The 16,271-nt window shown below is 37.1% G+C and overlaps 1 pseudogene; it reads right to left on the bottom strand.

The window, feature by feature from the left end:
* Positions 1-16,271, bottom strand: part of LOC115415630 (connector enhancer of kinase suppressor of ras 3-like) — a 64,097-nt pseudogene that overhangs the window by 22,869 nt on the left and 24,957 nt on the right.

Below are 16,271 nucleotides of genomic sequence, written 5' to 3'. Positions count from 1 at the left end.
CTGACCTTTTGGACGGTGGAGGTCAGCTCCAGACACAGCGGGATGATTCTGCTTTTGGTCGACGTCAGGTCATTGGGGCTTGTCACTGGAGTCCTGCACAGAGAACATCATCATCATTATTATCATTATTATTAATAATAATATAATAATCTCTTGAAACTCAAGAATAATCTACACTTTTTCTATCATCATCAACATCATTATTATAAATTTCATCATCACCATTATTATTATTATTATTATTATTATTATTATTAATAACAGCGATCAGCATTTAGCGAGTAAAAAATGCGCATTGACACATTTTAGCAATTTAACATTACAGCTAGCACAATAAATAATAATGCATATTAACTATAATGTTGGTGTTAATCATTGACATATACCAGCTGCAAAAATTAATAAATAAATACTGAATTTTTTTTTTGTAGTATATTGGAAAAAAAAAAAAAAAAACATTTTTTGTGGGGTTTTTTTTGTATCAAAAAATATGGTGTACGTTACAAATGGCATTTAAAGGGTAAACAATACGACAGTTATTAAGTATTTCGTATTTTTGTTTATGGTTCAAGTTGATGAGATACAAAAAATGCAAAAAAAAGTTAAAAACAAATTGTACGAAAAATAGTTTGACATTACACTACGCAGATTACACACTTCTATAGACGGGATATCAGTAGGGGTGTGTATCGGCAAGAATCTGGTGATACGATATAAATCACAACACTAGGATCGCGATACAATATATCAAGATATACCACATACTGTTAAAAAGCCAGTTTTTATTGGTTTTGTTTCTTTTTTAAAAGATTATTTCCTGGAAGATTTGAATTACACCAGAAATATACACAAATACTAACACATTTATTTGATCACGACAGGATCTAATGCTATATCACAAAATGTTCCTGTGTTAAAACTTAAATAATGTTTTACAGACATTAACACTTTCAGTGCCAGGGCCCGATTAAATCAGCTTTACGAAAACAACCTGTAAAGTGCCACGGGCCGATCAGATCGGCTTTGGAGAACACGCCATATTTGTGTACAAACAAACCATCCACCCCCATTTCTTTTCTCACATTTCGATGACGTTCTTTCCGTGTCCCCCTTTGAGACCAAGCAAACGGGAATTTGAGGTCACGCGACCGACCGAATAATATTTTTATATCTTTTTAATGTTTCTTATTCTCCGGTGTTTCATCAGAGGGAGCCCTCCATGCCGGGGGGCGGCTGTGGACTCCGGGGGCTGTGGCGCCTTCTCTCACTGGGGTCCGCTCCTTTCTGGTGGGTGGGGTCCCAGTTGCGGATGGCTCCCTGAGACAGCGCCTCCTAAACTGATGTTTTACTTTTACTTGTACATTTTTGTTTCTGGTCTACCCGTGCTCAGTCAGTCTTCTTAAGTATTGTGAGCTTGTGGGTTTGCGTGTGTGTGTGTGTGTTGTGTTGTGTGTGTGGTGTGTGCGCGCGGTGGGGGCGGTACTGATTTTAAACTGATATGTAAAGCACTTTGTGCTACAGTTTTTAATGTATGAAAGTGCTATATAAATAAAGATTATTATTATTATTATTATTATTAGGAATTATGCAAATTACGATCAATAATGAATCGGCTGCGTCCGGTGCGTTTTGGATCTAATCAGCAATCGGTCGGATGTTACCGAGCGTTTCCTGCAGGATTCTTCAAATATTATAAAAACGACGCGAAATACTGAAAAACGGCCAACTTCCTGTGGCACTTTTAAGGCTTTATTAGCCCCTTAACTGTCTGGCACTTAAAGAGTTTAAAGTTTAAAATCCTGTTCAAATGTTCACATTCTATTAGTTCAGAACTAACATCAGAACATTATTTTTGTGCAATTCCGACAGTGAACTAACATTATTTAATAAAAGAGTGTTAAAGAATAATAAAAAAATATAAACAAAACAAAAAACTAAAATGAACCTCCACAATAACTGAATTTGAATAAATACCTAAAAATATCGATACAGTACTTTTTAATATCAATACGGTCTTGAGAAATGAAATATTGCGATATATTGCAGAACCAATGTTTTCTTACACCTCTAGATACCAGAGGGTTAAATGATGACCTGAATCAGCTGAATTGTGTGAAATTCTACTAATATCTGTCTGATTGCATCTTATTTTCATCATCATTCGGGTTGACAAATAAAATATTTAATTAATCTGTGTAATTATTTAATCACAACCACAAATAAAGACATTAATCTGATCTGACGTAGATTAAAAACCATCACGGTCCAGGTGTGTGTTGCCTTTTCAGCGCCAGAGCAGAAACGTGTCAGTGTTTGTACGGAGCAGCTTGCAGAGAAGATGGAATTCTTTTCAAGCTGAAACAAGCTGAGAACGTTCGAACAGCTGACTGTTAACACCTAATAACACGGAGCAGAGCGTGTGGCAACGCCGTGTGTGTGTTTTATCAGACAGTCTGACAGGTGACGCCTCACACATCAGCCTGTTAACCAACACAGGGAATCTGAATAATCTGATAATGACGGACGACGAGCATGACATCATTCACACATCCACAGGCGCGTGTTTCCCGTGATCCCGTGTTTCCCATGATGCCTGTGGTTCCCGTGTTGGTTCTCACCGGTCCCAACCAGCCCAGCAGACCCTTGGCGGCTCCGATCAGCTCCACCACGGCCGTCAGGAAGTCAGTTGGGGGCTGATGGGAGTTCTTGCTGTGGTAGGGCGGGGTTTTTCCTGCGCTGTGTGACGGCGCTGCTCAGGGCTGTGATGGGCCACCCTCATCTTCCCCACCAGAGTCTTGAGCTGGTCCGACTCCACACCGTAGTTTCTGAGTCGACAAAACACCGCAAAACTGTTTAGATTTTATCGCGTCTGTTTGGTTTAATGAGGTGTCACAAAAACAAACAGAAAAAAAAAAAAACAGATCTGAGCTGAACTGGAATATGAGACAATTATTACTATTTTCTCACCTTTTTTATTTTGTTTACTAACCTTTCACTTGACACAGTCAGATTTATACTTTCATTAGTATATCTAATTCTTGTTTAGTGTTGCAGTGCATGATAATATCCAGTTTGTTTTGGCTGTGGTACAGGTATCCAACTCCACTACAGGGAATAAAGATCCAGTAATTATCCAGGATCTTGATTTTCCTTTATTAAAATGACTCTTTTACTGAATATTTATAAAGCGTCTGATTCCATAGAGGTCATCTGTAATGTTCCAATAAAGAAACTATGTTTGTTAAGAGTGTTGAACATGAATCTGACTCAATAATACTGTTTTCCCTCACCTTTTATTTTTGTCTTTACCAAACTTCTTTGATTTAAAACGCCAATTTTGTAGAATAATAAGGAGGCGGAGGAGAAGAAGAAGGAGGTGGAGAAGAAGAAGAGGAAGGAAGGAGAAGGGTGAAGAAGGAGGGGCAGAAGAAGTGGAAGGAGGAGGAGAAAAAGAGGAAGAAGGAGGAGGTGGAGAAAAGGAGAAGAAGAAGGAGCGCAGAGAAGAGGCAAGGAGAGAAGGAGAAGAGAGGAGCAGAGACTAAGGTAACAGGAGGAGGAGAAGTAAAAGAAGGGAGGACCAGAAGAAAAAAGGAGAGAAGTAGAGATATAAAAAATGCGGAGGGAAGGAGGAGCAGAAGAAGTGAAGAGAGAGAGAGAGAGGAAGAAGGAGGAGCAGATGAACAAGTAGAAGAGGAGGAGGAGCAGAAGAAGGGAAGAAAAGAATGAGCAGAAGAACATGAGGAGGAGGAGGAGGAGGAGGAGAAGAATAAGAGAAGAAGAAGAAGGAGAAGAAGAAGGAGAAGAAGGAGAAGAAGAAGAAGCAGAAGAAGAAGAAGAAGAGAAGAGAAATAAGAAAAGAAGAAGAAGAGAAGAAGAAGAAGAAGAAGAAGAAGAAAGAAGAAGAAGAAGAAGAAAGGGTTTTCTTCTTAAAACTGTAGAATAATCCAAACCTTTTTCTAGATCTAATGGTGTCACAGTGGAGTTCAGGTTGCAGGGTTTACATCCTGGTAAATACATTAGAGTTGTGGCATTTCTCCAACAAATTGAGCAGACGTCTGGTCTTTTTTCCCTTTTGCCATTAACAGATGGATTTGATCAGTTTTTTTATGTTTTTTTTATATATAAAATTCATCTAACTGAAGGTAACAGGTGCCACTTTCTGTAGATCTGGGTTTGTTCTTTGTGTTTCCATTAGTAAGAACATGCTACATCAGTGTTGCACCTTCACTTTAGACCCCGTTTAAATACAGAAAAACAAACAGATTACATGCACTTCACGTGTTCTAAATAAATCTGCTCTGAAATGTGGATCCAGTCCATCAGATCCTGGTTCCATCAGACCTGGATCTGACGCATGAGCTGAACCAAACCCACACATGTGAAAGTGAAGGTGAACTGTGGACAGATTTTCTTCAGTAGTTTAATGCTCTGTGGGGTCAAACAGGAAACAGATGTGACCCCTCCCACCTGTCAGACCCCCCCCCTATCCACCGCCTCCACAAACACACAGTGAAAATGTAAAGGAAGAGCCGTTGTTCCAGCAGCTTCCTCCGGTGTCACATGACCTGCTTTCCCCTGAGCTTGGGTCTTTATTCAGCGTTTTGGTGGTTTAATAATAAAACCAGATTAAAGCAGCGGACAGGTCCTTTTCTGCTACACGGACAATATTTACTCAACTTGACTGAAAGCTCTGATCTGTTTACATGAACTGAAGACTTTAACCACGACAGAAGTTTATTAACGAGTGAATAATCAACTGAAATATAACTGAAGTTTCTTTCTCGTTTTAGTTCAGGTTCCACATTCAGCCCAATATGATCTGAAGTGGACCACACCATTAAAAGAATAACAGTGAAAAAATAAAAATGACATTATGAAAGTGTTTATTTTTGCAAAGTTTCCTTAAAAATGTGAATAACATGAACAGCCTGAAATTTCTTAAGAAAAATGATTGCAATCTAAATAAGTGGTGCCAGGCACCACAAACCCCACCCCTCGCACGTATTTCACCGATTATAAGCAAACGGGAAGTTTGTAAAAAATCCTGAAAAATTTGAACTTTGACCTACCTTTCCCAAAATATAACCAAATCTATTCTGGGTCACTGGCGATCTATAAACCCAAGCTGGTTTGAATTGAACCAATAGTTTTTGCTGCTGAAGTGTTAAAAAAACGTTTTTTGTGTGTTTGTTGATTGTTTTGTTTGATTGCTGTTGTTGTTTACTTTGTCTTATTGTTTACTTTATTGTGTATTCAGTTGTGTTGCCTTCAAGAACTTATGTATGTACTTATTTATTTACTTTTCTGGTATGTCAGTATGGGTGTATATGTATATGCATGTGAGGATGATAAGTGAGGTTAATTACTTACAAAAGATCTAAGGAACTTGACTTTTCATAAATTCTGCTAATAGGAAACTAAACGGTAGACTGTTGTGTGGAAAAGGGGTGGGATTAAATAAGTTCTACTTCCTCCCATTCCTTTTCGAATGTGCAAATGAAGTCACGTACATGTATAAGTTTTGTTTTTGTTTTTTTGTTTTCTTCCGTGACGTCTTACCACCCCTTTTATTTCTACCTGTTTTATTTCTAAGGACTAAGTAAGATTACTTTGTCTTGTTGCATATTCGAAATAAACTAAACTAAAAAAAACAAAAACAAGCAAGTGGTGCCAGGCACAACAAACCCCACCCCTTGCATGTATTGTATCTTATTATGGCATTGATCCAGCCGATATCATCATGTCTATACATGTGCTGATGTCAGCATATCAATTACCTCTATATATGTGCCAAGTTTGCAGTAAATTGAAACAAAATTGATGTTTTTATAGACATTCCACCCATTATTAGTAAATGGGGAAAAAAAAGATTTTAAAAATTCATAAATAAGTTGAACTTTGACCTACTTTTCCCAAAATGTAATCACATCTATTCTGGGTCACTGGCAATCTATAAACACAATTTGGTATGAAATCAACCAATAGTTTTCCTGCTAAATTGTTAACAAACAAACCGAACCAAGAACAATACCCCTTGCTTCCCCTTCGGGGGGGCGGGGTAACAATTAATAAAAAAATATTGCATCTCTCTCTCACTGACTGCACTCTGCTGCTCTCTGCTCCGCCCACTTCCACCCCTCCGCCTCAGCCAATGCAGACATTTTACTTTAATTTTGTCAAGAGTGCAAACAGTTTAGGAGTTATTGTAATTTGAATGACGGTGAAGGCAGGAATGTGGCGCCAGAGACACAATCGTCTGAAAAGGGTTAAATAATCAATAAAGTGTAGAGTTCCAGAGTTTTAGCTCCAAACCTACAGTTTCTGGCTCATGTTTATAATCATTTCTAATGAAAGGGTAAAAGAGTGACTGTAGACGCTTTTCCAGTGACCCTCAAATTGCGCAAATATAACTTGCGAATTAAAATTTGCTTAATGGAAAAACAGTTTCGCCAAAACTCTTGTTTTTCAATTAAAAGTTTTTGCACTGGCAAGAGGTGGTTTTTCAGGCACTGCAAAATTGGTATATTATGCAAAACTGCAATGGAAAGACCTGGGGGGACAGAGCTTTCTCTATTGCTGCCCCGACCCTCTCCCACCCATCATCTGCCATTGCTCCGACCTCAACACCTTTAAATCCCTTTTAAAAACTCACTTATTTAAGATTGCTTTTAATGTTTAACTGTTTTATATTTGTATACCTGCTTTCTGCACCTGCTTTTATCTGTTTTTAATGTGTTTGATTTCTGTTTTTATCTGCTGTGTGTAAAGTGTCTGAGTTCCATGAAAAGCGCTATACAAATAAAATGTATTATTATTATTATTATTATTATTATTATTATTATTATTATTAAATGTAGTCACGTGAACAAAAAAACGAATGTTACAACAAGTGAAGAAGAAGAGTTGCAAACAAACATGGCACAGTACGTGTGGACATACTAGGAAACCGAAACATTTTTGAATTTAGTATGTGATAGCGAGATAACAAGCGTTCTCGACTCGAAACACACACTTTGGCTTTTTCGACATTTCGTAAATATCTGTAAAGTTTTGCACATGAGTACAATGGAAAAGCGACTTGTGAGTGAGTTTACATGACATGTAAAAAAAATAATTATTGCATTAGCCCGACTAAAACTGGGCTTTAAAAGTGCATGTAAACATGTTAGTTCTAATAGAAAAAAACTGTACTGTCTCATTATTTGTTACTTATTTTTTACAGTGCAGTAGAATTAAACTCTGCTGTAGTTTGTTCCAGATCTGACAAAGGCTTCATACTGTGTTTTCTCTGCATATCAACACATTCTCTGCAGAGTCAGTCTTGGCTCTAACTCCTCATTCTCGACACAGTGTTTTTGTGTGAGCGTGTGGCGTTCACTGACCAGAGCGCAGAGCAGGTCCACGGCCTCCAGGATCAGCTCCTGGTGTCCGACCCGTGCCACGCCCAGAGACAGCAGGTCCTGGTGGGTCATCCGGAGCAGCCTCTCCCCGTCCACCTGCAGCTGCTGGAAGGACAGTATGTACTGCTGCAGGCTGTCGTCCAGGCCTGGAACACCAACAGAGAACACGTTTACCATTAGTCATGAGCGTGAAGGTGGAAAATACACGATGACAAGACCGGACAGAGAAGACAGGCAGGAAAGAAGGAAGGAGGGAAAAGGGGAGGCAAGGATGAAAGGGAAGAAGACATAAATCAAGGAAGGATGAAAGCAGAATACAAAAGAAGGAAGGAAGAGTGAAAGTAAGACGGTATAAATATAAAAACTGCTCATACGAATAATTTCAATGTAACACAAAACAATAAATGAGCAAATAACTGAAGCTCCATTCGTATAAAACCAAGTTATGATCAGAAAACAGCAAAGAAAGACAAAATACACCATCATTGCTTCAAAATGTGACCATCTTTGCTCTTTTTTGTCTTGTTCAGGGAGTTTCAGCAGTAGAGACATTATACTTTTACTACAATACTAATAGCTTGTCTCACTGGTCAGTTGTTTTATAACTTACTCATGACATACGCTGGTCTCAGAATGTTAAGCTTGTTTTAGATTTCATTTAATTTCATTTATTTGGATCTCTTTTAGGTTTGGCTTAGGCCATCGCTATTCTTCCTGGAGTCCACACCCATTACAATTATCTTTACACTGCAATACACAAACCACCCAAAAACACCCACACACAAAATCAAACAAAACAACACAAACGACAATCAAAAAACATTCATCACAATTACAAAACAAAAACTAAATACGTTATACAAGACCTATTTCAATTAATTGTATCTCCCAAAAAGTAGTTTTTAGCATACTTTGTAAATCTTAAGATATATTTCACAGTTACATGTCAATGTAATGTCAATCAACTAAACATTAGCAGACATGGAGCCTTGTTTTGCAAATAAATACTCTTTCAATAATTCTTTAAATTTGATTTTTACCCATTTAAGCACTTGTTGTATTCTCTTTGATAAAAATTGGTTGTTGTGAGCTTTTAGCTGATGTTCTTCTGGTTATGTGTAGGGGTGTAAGAAAACATCAGTTCTGCAATATATTGCGATATTTCATTTCACAATACTGTATTGAGATTAAAAAGTACTGTATCAATGTTTTTACGTATTTATTCAAATGCAGATATTGTGGTTCATTTTTGTTTTTCTTTTTTGTTTATATTTTATTTATTATTATTTAACACTGTTTTATTAAATAATGTTAGTTCCTTTGTTGGGATTGCACAAAAATAATGTTCTGATGTTAGTTCTGAACTAATAGAATATGAACATTTGAACAGGATCTTAAACTGTAATGTCTGTAAAACATTATTTAAGTTTGAACACAGGAACATTTTGTGATACAGCATTAGATCCTGTTCTGATCAAACAAAAATGTGTTTAATATTTGTGTATATTTCTGGTGTAATTCAATTCTTCAAGGAAATAATCTTTAATAAAAGAAACAAAACCAATAAAAAAGTGCCTTTTTATCAGTATCGTAATATATGGTACAGTGATCCTAGTATTGTGATTTGTATCCTATCGCCAGATTCTTGCCAATACACACCCCTAGTTACATGGATGTAGCCTATAGCATGTGTATACTGCTGCAAGTGCCAAGTAGTGTTACCATGGCAACACAGACGGAAACACGTAAGAGGTTAAAGTTAAGTTTTAATGTTACTCAAGGCTAAAACTGTGATTCCAAATGTTCACAGCTCAAAAAAAAAAAAAACTAAAAAAAATTAAATGACCCCATTGAGTCCAAATTTAACTTAACTGGAAATGACAAGTTATATTTACACTGGTTGAATGTAACAGAGATGAAATTTGTGTGAATTTTGAAATAAGAATAGTGAAAATAAGGGGGAAAATGTGACATCTTTTTGTTCTAATGTATGTTATTTAACAAAATATAACAAAAAAAAGGGAAGACTCATTTTAACAGGAGTTGTTTTTTCTAAACAGAGAATTTATATGGAATGTGTTTATGATAAATTTCATGTTTTACCATTGTGGATTTTTCAGATATGATATACAAAGGTGCTTAGTTGTTTGTTTGTTGGTTTTACTCTGTTATAAAGAATTTTTCCGAATAAATACAAATTTTAAAAAATTTATTAAAAAAAAAAAAAACAAAAAAGACCTAAATTGACAAACCTAAAATGTCAGTAAAGTCAATAGAAAACAAAATAGGAAATAAATCTAAATAAACTACATAGATTAAATTCCCCTGCGCCCCTTGCAAGGATTAACAGTTCACAAAATGGATGTATGACATGACATTACAAATTAATTTCACTCCAATATTTAGGTTATTTCAACAAAATCAAACTGTGGGAAAGTGTCAGTGTCATGTTTAGGTCTGAACACTTTAACGCCTCGTCACGCACACAGCCTCTATTATGATGCGTTCAGGTCTAACGGCAAACACGGCGCCTGAGTCAACACCAACTTATTGACTCTTTCCTGCTCAGATGAAGCTGAAACCTTCACGACAACAGGACGTGTCACATGACGTGGCGGTAGGATTTATAATAACACAAAACAACAGAATTAAAGACCATGTTATGGCCGAATCCCACCTCCCCCCCCACCCCCCAGTCATGTGACCTCATGTGACCTTAAGCCAGACGAGAGCAGCTCCACGGCGCCACTGTGTGTCTGACCCCGAACCTCGACCTCTGACCTCTGTGTGAAGGAGAAAGTCGGCGGATCAATCGTACGGCTTCGTGTTTGTGAAAACAGACGCAAAGAGAGGATTATTTATAAAACGCTGAGTCATTAAAAGAGAACACTGATTAAAAAGGGGCTGATGGGAAAAAAATAATCACCTCTAAAAACAAGTCACGATATCTGTTAAAATACACTGATTAATTTAGAGGTAAAAAGGACAGATGGGAGGAAAGGAAGGAAGGAAGGAAGGAGCAGAGATTCAGAGAGGGAAAAAAGGTGGAAGGGCAGAAGGAGAGATTTAGGAAGGAAGGAAGGAATGAAGGAAAGAAAAAAGGAAGTGAGGATGAAGGGAAAGAAGCCAGAAAGGAAGGACAGAAGGAGAGATTTAGGAAGGAATGAATGAAGGAAAGAAAGAGGAAGTGAGGATGAAAGGAAAGAAGCTAGAAAGAAAGGGCAGAAGGAGATTTAGGAAGGAAGGACGGAATGAAGGAAAAAGGAAGTGAGGATGAATGGAAAGAAGCTAGAAAGGAAGGACAGAAGGAGAGATTTAGGAAGGAAGGAAGGAAAGAGAGAAAGAAAGAAAGAAAGAAAGAAAGAAAGAAAGAAAGAGGAAGTGAGGATGAAAGGAAAGAAGCTGGAAAGGAAGGACAGAATGAGAGATTTAGGAAGGAAGGAAGGAAAAAAGGAAGTGAGGATGAAAGGAAAGAAGCTAGAAAGGAAGGAAAGAAGGAGCAAAGATTCAGAGAAGGAAAAAGGGTGGAGGGACAGAAGGAGATATTTAGGAAGGAAGGAAAAAGGGAAGCGACGAAGAAAGGAAAGAAGCTAGAAAGGAAGGAAGTAATAGATGTTCAGTGGGAAAAGGGTGGAACGACAGAAGAGATTTAGTAAGGAAGGAAGGAATGAAAGAAGGGAAAAGGGAAGCGAGGACGAAAGGAAAGATGATAAAAAGGAAGGAAGGGAGGAACAGAGAGTTAGAGAGGGAAAAAGGTTGGAAGGACAGGAGAGAAGTAGGAAGGAAGGAAAAAAGAAAGTGAGGACAAAAGGAAAGAAGCTAGAAAGAAACAAAAGAAGGAAGGACGGAACGAACAAACAAATAGAGGTTCAAAGGGAAAAAGGGTGGAAGGATAGAAGAAGAGATTTAGTAAGGAAGGAATGAAAGAAGGAAAAAGGGAAGCAAGGATGAAAGGAAAAAAGATAAAAAGGAAGGAAGGAAATAAGGAAGGATCAAAGGATGACTGGAAGAAATAGTGAAGGTATTAAAGAAAGGAGAGAAAGCTAGAATCCTCATCAGACTCCTCTCTCTTCCTCTTCAGATGAGGAAGGAAGGAAGAAAGATGCAAAGAAGGATAGAGGAAGGAACCAAAAGGAGGACGGGTGAAGGTGATACTAAAAAATGGGAGGAAAAATTCAATCAGGAAAGAGGGAGGAAGGACAAAGGTAGAGACTGAAAAGACGGCAGGACTGAAGGAAGGCAAGGATGAAGGAACTAAGATAGAAATGAAGGAAGGATGCAAGGAGGATCCAACAGGAAGGATGAAAGAAATAATGAAGATATTAAAGAAAGGAGACAAGGGAAGAATCCTCCTTAGAAGAAAAATGAGGCACGAATGAAAGAAAAGAAGATGATTAAAGGAAGAACATAAGGAGGAACCAAAAGAATGAAAGGGTGAAAGTGATATTTAAAGGATGGAAGGAAAAACAAAATCCAAATAAAAGAAGACAAGGATCAAGGAAGGAAAGGAGAAAGGATGCCTAGAAGGAAGGAGAAATCAGCTGTAGCTTTAGGGAATGCGTTGGGACTATTTTCAGCGGTGGATTAATCCCCTGACGTGTCTGTTGTGTTGTGGTGTTTCAGAGGCCAAATGGTCAAACACGGCGTGAAAACAACCGCCACCGCATGTGGTCATTCCAGAGCTGAAGGAGGCGACAGATGTCTCACTCCGACTCATTCCTCCTGAACCAACTGCTGACGCGACGCGTGTTTGTGTTTTCACCGGACGACGCCTCTGACACCAGAACAACACGCCAACGCACTAAAAACAACACGGCAGCACTCTGGAATCCACCTCCTTTAATTAAAACCCAAAAACGTCAACATCTGCTGCATTTCTGTACATTTTATATGTTGTTTAACATAAGATCAACCTTTTTATCGGATTTAAGTATTTTTTATTAAGTAATTATTGGTATTATCAGTAGTATTTAGTAATAACTTCAGCTTTTTTTTCCAGTACTTTATTGTAAAAACAAGATAACAACATAGGTTTTCAACTGTTATAAGACAGAATTAATCATTTATTACAGGTAAATTCACTAAAAGATAAGATAAGATAGTACAAGATAAGATAAGATAAGATAAGACTAGAAAAGCACTCTGAGTGTGCAGACCTCCGCCAAGGCAGATCAGTGCCCCTCCAATCACCACCAAAATGTAATCATTTGTTCTTTGTGCCAGTATCAACATTTCCTGAAATTTTCATCCAAATCTGTCTGTAACTTTTTGAGTTACCTTGCACACGGACAGAAAGACAGACAAACCAACGCCAGCAAAAACATAGCCTCATTGGAGGAGACGAGACGAGATGAGATGAGACGAGACAAGACGAGATAAAACAAGATAAGACGAGATAAGATAAGATAAGATCATGGGGAAATTGCTCAGCTGACTGCAGCAAACACAGAAAATATAAATATTCAGTTAATAAAGAGGTAATCAAGGCTGAAAATTGTTAATTAATAGCTTCTGTTTCAAAAGATTCTGTTTCTTATGTGATTATTTGTGCTTATCTTTGTCCAATATTATTTTTAACTGGATATTTTTGAGTTACTTATCCACATCTAAACTCTGTTTCTACATCTATGTTTTGTGTGTTTTCTACCTGGGTATATTTCATATTTATGTGTATTTTTAAGTGTACATGTTCTTCATCTCAATATCTGCTATTCTTTTAGTATCTTGTAGAATTTTCCCTCTAGAATCAACTATTATGATTGAGTTTTTGTCACATTGTATGAACCAGACTGTGATAAAATGCTGTTTTTCAGATGATCAGCCACTGATTATTTTATCCAGGAAACAAAGAGATGCAGAAAAATAAGCTACATATCTTTATTTGTTTTTGGGTTTTTTTGCATTTATGAAGTTGATCAGACTTTACTGCAGATAAAACGTTAAATTTAAGTTTATTTAAGTTTTGATGCAAAAAGGAAACAACACAAACAAAACATGATAATGGTCAAATAGATTGCTGTGTTTTCGAAATAACCTAAAGAAAAACAGTTGGATATCAGAATATAAACATATTCAGGTACAATTAAGACATACAAGTGTTTCATGACTTAATGGAGAACAACATTTCTAGGATTATTTATAATCAATAATATCAAATATCCAATAGTTTGATCATTTATCAGTTAACTTGGTCTCATTTTAATTCTCAGCCTCCTTTCCTCCTCAAGAAAGGGAGGACAGAGTCAGAGAGAAGAAAAGGAAGGAAGGACAGAAGGAGGGATGTAGGAAGGAAGGAAGGAAGGAAGGAAGCAGGTGAGGAATGACCTACAGGAAGGATGTAAGGAGAAACCAAAAGAAGGAAGGGTGAAGGTGATATTAAGAGGATATGAAGGATTCATAGAAGGAAAGAGGAAGGAAGGACAGAATGAAGGAAGGAGAAAGGAAGGCAAGGATTAAAGGACAGAAGACAAGAATCAAGGAAGGATGAAAGAAATAGTGAAGGTTTTAAAGGAAGGAGACAAGGCAAGAAAGAAAGGAAAGGAAGGGCAGAGGGAGAGACTGGAAGAAAGGAAGGAATAAAGGAAAGAAGGAAGGAAGGAAGGAAGGAAGGACGAAAATAAGGAAAGGAGAAAGGATGCCTAGAAGGAAGGAAGGAAAGAGAGGAATGAAGGAAGGAAACAGATGTGAACTCATGTGAAACAGCTGTATTTTTAGGAAACATGTTGGGACTATTTTCTGCGGCGGATTAATCCCTTTGGTCTCATTTTCCTTCTCGTGTTGTTTTTCCACCCAAACCCACTTGTTCCGATGATCAGCGTGACACTTTCATCCTCTTTACTCATCAGAGGTTTCAGGGATTTTATATTGAATTCAGTACCTCGTTTATTATTTACTCGGTGTAAACGTCTTGGTAGTGACGCGTTTACAGTGATTACATTATATTTTACAAGTGTCTGTAAGTAAGGTTCATGTTGGAGAGAATGTATCCGTTCCAGCTGAAGTTATGGGATTATTTTCTCCTCTTCACACTCACAGCTCTGTTTGTTTGAACTGAACCAGACTCTGGACCAGAGTCCAGATCAGACCAGAGTCCAGATCATGTTGCTGAAACCAGAAGAGGCGGATTATCTATCGAGTCACTCGACCTGCAACGAGGACAACGCCTAAAAACAAACACACCACCGTTTTTACTCTAGTTTTACTCCAATGTGGGCCAGATTTCATAGATTATTTATTTATTTATTTAGGAACGTCTGTAGTTATGAAAACTGGAGAAAAAAAAAATTAGTTTATTAGTTATTTGGTCAAGTTTTTGCACATGTTGCGTCTCATTTGTTTTGAATAATTAATATGCAATCAGGTAGAATCCTCATTTACAAATGAAAAAAACAAAAACTGGGATAAACAGTTGATGCAAACTGTAAAAAGGAAATTCAGTGAACAAATTAAAACATAAAAAGGCAAATGAATCCACACACACACGAACTACAAGAAAACAAAGCTTGTTATCTGCCCTAAAATGTAGTTTTTTTTTGTTTTATTTAATGCAGTACGAGCATGACTGAATTATTTTCTTAAGTAATTGATGAGTTGCGGGGTTTGAAAAAATAGTCACTTTTCCATTGGACATCTGCACAAAACTTTACCAATATTCACTAAAGGTCAATAAAATAGAAGTGCGTAAAGTGGGTTTTTCCATTAAACCACAAATGCGATGATTTGTTTATTTATTATCGCAAGATGACATGAGACAAACGTAAATATGGTGTTGATTTACAGATATATTCATCATTATTATATATTACTCCTCTATCCTGTACTAAATTTAAAAAATGATTGGGTTTCCTTGTGTGTACACCAAGGTTATAATAGTTTTGGATTTTTAATTATAGTTTAGTTTTAATTAGTTTTGACTTTTTTTTTCTCTTATTCAGTTAGTTTTAATTAGTTTTTAGAGCAGGTTTGTTAGTTTTTATTAGTTATCGTTTTTTTCTGAATGCTTAGTTTTAGTTTAGTTTAGTTTAGTTTTAGTATTAGTTTTAGTTATTTCATATATTTTATCTTCCTCATCATCCTATTCAAAGAAATTAGTGAGGCGTGGATATGTGTTACCCTGGACACTTTATTTGGGGGTCGGGTTAGGGCGGCTCATGGACTGAGCAGAGACACAATGTACCGTACAATGTCTAAATTCCCTATAGCAGGTTGAGGTGGGGTGCAATCCATACACAACGTCACTTACGTGAAACAATGCGAAGATGTGCAAAGCATGAGAGGAGATGCACAAAGCAGCCAGCAGTTAAAGCAGATAGAAACATATATAAACCAGCTAACCAGCAGTTAAAGCAGATAGAAACATATATAAACCAGCTAACCAGCAGTTAAAGCAGACAGAAACATATATAACCAGCAGTTAAAGCAGATAGGAACATATATAAACCAGCTAACCAGCAGTTAAAGCAGACAGAAACATATATAAACCAGCTAACCAGCAGTTAAAGCAGATAGGAACATATATAAACCAGCTAACCAGCAGTTAAAGCAGATAGAAACATATATAAACCAGCTAACCAGCAGTTAAAGCAGATAGGAACATATATAAACCAGCTAACCAGCAGTTAAAGCAGATAGAAACATATATAAACCAGCTAACCAGCAGTTAAAGCAGATAGGAACATATTATAAACCAGCTAACCAGCAGTTAAAGCAGATAGAAACATATATAAACCAGCTAACCAGCAGTTAAAGCAGACAGAAACATATATAAACCAGCTAACCAGCAGTTAAAGCAGATAGAAACATATATAAACCAGCTAACCAGCAGTTAAAGCAGATAGGAACATATTATAAACCAGCTAACCAGCAGTTAAA

The sequence above is a fragment of the Sphaeramia orbicularis genome, chromosome 24, assembly GCF_902148855.1.
Source record: "Sphaeramia orbicularis chromosome 24, fSphaOr1.1, whole genome shotgun sequence".
Taxonomy (NCBI): Eukaryota; Metazoa; Chordata; class Actinopteri; order Kurtiformes; family Apogonidae; genus Sphaeramia; species Sphaeramia orbicularis.
This window is presented reverse-complemented; position numbering and strand designations above follow the sequence as displayed.